Source organism: Chenopodium album, chromosome 11 (assembly GCF_948465745.1).
Source record: "Chenopodium album chromosome 11, dcCheAlbu1.1, whole genome shotgun sequence".
NCBI lineage: Eukaryota > Viridiplantae > Streptophyta > Magnoliopsida > Caryophyllales > Amaranthaceae > Chenopodium > Chenopodium album.
In genome coordinates, this window is record NC_137844.1 from 37,592,894 (window position 1) to 37,597,601 (window position 4,708).

Sequence of the window (4,708 nt, forward strand, 5' to 3'; positions counted from 1 at the left end):
ATAATGAAATGAAAATGAAATATAATAAAAGAGTCAATTAGACAAATGAGTACATTAAAACTACATGTTAGATGACCATATAAGTGTTTTAAAAATTCAATGATAAATTAGTATCAATTTTCTTTTGGAAAATTTGCAAATTGCAGCCATTTAAAATTCGTATTTTGCAAATTGCAGCCATTTAAAAAAAATTGCAAATTACAGCCCAAAAGTTCGTATAAATTGTAAATTGCAGCTCAATTCAACTTTTTCATCGGTTTACATGTCGAAAAATCTTCTATTAAAGTTTTAGGGGCCATTTTAGTCCTTAGGAATCCGAATTGAGCTCGAAATTAACAAAAAAATAACCCAAGAGTCTCGTTTTGCGTAACAAAAATGTATCGATTTGTGGAAAACTGTAAAAATGAGACACTTACGTTATTTTTTTGCTAATTCAGAGCTCAATTCGGGCCCCTAAGGGCTAAAATGAACCCTAAAACCTTAAACGAAAATTTTTCGACATGTAAACCGATGAAAAAGTTAAATCGGGCTGCAATTTACAATTTATACGAACTTTTGGGCTGCAATTTGCAATTTTTTTTTAAATGGCTGCAATTTACAAAATACGAACTTTAAATGGCTACAACTTGCAAATTTTCCTTTTCTTTTTATTAACTAATAAGTATTTAAAATTATGTATTACATACACCTAATGTGCAAGAATAATAACCCCGATTTAATGATATTTGGTCAATTTTATTCAACAACAACAACAATAATCACTAATATATAAAACCGGTCTCACAGCCAGGTCACGAGATAGCGGCACTTGGTATTATTGTGACACATGATACTAAGTAAGCGATTTTTGGATGGAATTCTTAAGATAAAATTATTGTATAGAGTTTCATTATCGATAAAATTTCACATATAAAAAATTAATCATAACTTTTAATAAATATCTTATAACTTTGTTCAATTTTCATCATTAAATTTGTTTTAAAAAGTTCTTTAAAATAAGATCCATTATAATATATTTAATCACAAAATTTTATACGTAGCTGGCTACCATGTCACCAAATATTACATAAAAAGTTATTTAAAATAAGATCCATTTATAATATATTTAATTACAAAATTTTATACGTAGCTGGCTAAACCATGTCACCAAATATTACAAGAGTTACTTCTTTAGTGCTACAGGGGTTACTTGGTCAGTATTATAGCGGTACTCAATCAGTGTTATGGATAGCGGTTTCTTAGTTAGTGTTAGAGGTCTTTTAGTAAATATTACAAGGGTTACCCGGTCAATTTTATAGGTATTACTTTGTCCGGCTAGATGGTGTAGCTAGCCGCATACAAAATGCATTTATTATTTAATTTATTTAAGAAAACATTAGAGAATCCGTAAAAATAAGTTTTAATCAGTAAAAATAATTTTACTTTGGAGAAAATTCTTTCAGTTCAGTGAAAATAATTTAAATTTAATAAATATAATTTCAAGTTAATAATAACATAGATATATATTTACAAACAAAATATAAAAAAGTACACTATTATATAAAATAAGCCATATGATATTGTATGTCTAAATATCCTACATTATCATAACAAATTATTTGACCGTATAACATTCAAGTAAAAATATTATCTTAAAATTTTATCAATTTGGGTATTGCTCGGGTACAAACTAACGACACTTGGCATTCCAATTTTTCACCAAGTGTCAACCACGTAGGCGACAAATAGCTATTATTGTGATTAGAATTAGATGAGATTTGTTTAAAATAAAAAATATATATATACATAAATAATTTACGACCTCCGATTTTATTTTTTTTTTTTTTATGTGCAACTTTGAAGTATTATTTGTGAGATATAAATTATTCCAAAGTTGCACATAAGTTAATGGCATACATATTGATTCGGTGAGTTTGTTTGAATTATTGAAATTTCATCTGTGTTTATTTCATCTGATGTTTTTGGGTTTTCATTTTTGACTTTTTTTTTTTACATAAGTGATTATCTATTGTTTTACAGATTGTCGTTTCTTTTTTTATAGAAAAACTCGTTTGACATTATTTTTTGTTTTCAATTTTCTGTTTTTTTAAAAACAAAAAACCAAAAACAAGAAACAAGAAAAAGGAGTTTTCACTTTTCTGTTGTCAGTTTTCAAAATTATCATGACTTTAACAAGTTTAACTAATTTTTGATTCATTATATGGCATATATTATATGATTTTGAAAAACAAAAAACCAAAAAACAGAAAATCATAGCAATGCCAAACGAAAATGTTAATATATATTAGTGAAAGTTATACTCTTTTATTTTATACATGCAAGTTATACTCTTGCTTTTGTGGGAGAATTAGCTTATATTGGGCCAATCATCCATTAATTTGAACCCATGATCACATTTTTTGGCTGCATGGTGAGGCCCAAGTGACCCAAACCAAATTCTTGATGGATGGTATAACATGAAAAAATCAATCGAGAAATAATATCAATAACAACTTCATTCACGAATATACATTGATAACTAGGGAAACCGCAAATCTTGATGGATGGTAAAACGTCAAAAAAAAAATCACTCGAGAAACAAAAACTGATAACAAAATCAGTCAAGAAAATACATTGATAAGTTGGGAAACCGTGCGCATCACGCGCGGGTCTACAACTAGTATTAATTAATATTCAAACATAGTCCAATAATTTTACCATTGTGAAAATATCACAAAGAGGAAATTCAAGTTTATCTCCTAGATAAACATGATAAGAATATCCCAGGGTACTTTTGTAAAAATGCAGTAAAACTGTAAATTTGACATTAACTGAAAATTCAACTCCGTCAAATGCTGTTTGTCACTTTGGTAAACAATTGTTTCAGAAAAAATCATCAAAATGTAATTTTCGTCAACAAATTCTGTCAACAATCATCGGTGATGCACGGTGGTGATGGTAGAAATGGTGGTTATGGGGTTTGTTCTTCTTCTCTCTCCTCATCTACATTTTCTTATGTTTTCATGGCGGAATGGCTGCCCGATTTAGCCGCAAAGCGGCAGTTAGGTGATGCTTTCCCTAAAGGGTTTGTACAGCCCTACTTTACACACTTTGGTATTAGGGTTTCTATTTGTTCGACCAGCCGGGCTACAGCCGCAAAGCGACGCCATGGAGTTAGTTTGTGGCGGAATTGTTGGCGGTGGAACACGAGGCTCTTTGACGGTGGTGGTTGTGATGGATTTTGGAGAGGAAAGGTGAAGGTCGGGGCGAATGGCGTCATCTTCTTCCACTTCGAGCTCTTCCATGGCTTCACACTAATAACGACATGCCTTCAAAAAGTTCACACTGTTAAGTTAGTGGGTCTTTAATTTTTTTAACTTTTTCCTTTTTATTTTCAGATTTAATATTGTTTTATATAACTTACACAATTCCATATGCATTTACTTACCAATATGCCATAGGATTTACCAATTTTGTTTATCTAGGAGATAAATGGGGGTCTCCTCTATAACAAATTATTTGTCAAAATCGTACATTGCATGAGATTAATCTAATTATCAATAACTAAATGAACTTTTTTTTTTTACTCGTAGTATATATTTTAAAACCCTGCAGTGGGCCGGGCCATTAATTAACCCCTGCAAGTTTTAAGTACCTTAATAGAACCTTAAGAGGTCGTCACAACAACGAACAAGAACAACAACAAAAAAAAAAAAAAAAAAAAAAAAAAAAACACCAGTCTGCAGGCGTCCTGGCCAATGCGGTGAGTACTGTGTTTGGGGTGAGTAGATTGAATAAGTTTTCGCGTTACTTGTATTTACACGCACAGGTCAGTCTCTCTCCTCTAATTTCGAAAATTCATCTAAATATTTCATCATAAGTTCCAATTTTAATGTAAATTTTGTTAGAATCATGCTATTTGAATATCTGATTATTGTTATATATTTATGATTATTAATATTTGAATTTCAGTAATTTGAGATCAATATTTTCTGAATTTGTTATATGGTTGAATAATTATGTCATTTTGTGTTTGAGAGAAATATTTTTCGATTCATAAAATGGATTGTTTTCTTGGAATTTTTTTGGTTTATATACTGATGACGAATTAATGAATTATGGTTGAAGTTAGCTATTTTTGCGATAAAAAGGTTTAATGTAAGGGGGTGTTAATTATGTTGCACGGAAACGGATAGGGGACAGGATACGGCAAAATTTAAATTTCAAAAAACGGGTATGACATGGATACGGCAAAAATAAAAAATATAAATAAATGAAATATTAAAAAAATAATAAAAATAATCCATACAACACAAATTATAGTACCATTTATAACGGAAAAAAAAAACAGAAAGTGACTTCTACACCCACTGGACTGCAATCTACATTTCTAAAGTGACATAAAATAAAATAAAATTAAAATTAAAAGAATAAAATAAAAAAAAAAAAAAGAATCACATGCAATAGCATACATAACTAGCAATAAATGAGAAATTGTTATATACACCCGGGTGTATCTTACACCCATGAGTATTTTGTACTCATTTGAATGGTTGTTTTTCATTTTCATCAAATGAAACGCAAAAACTAACTTTGGGATAGTTGGGTGTATGGTACACCCGGAGTGTACATAATAAATTCTTTTTTTTTTTTTTAGAAAAGTGTATATAATGTTGTGAAAATAAGGGAAAACATCAATTGATCTATGTATATTATTCCATATAATAGA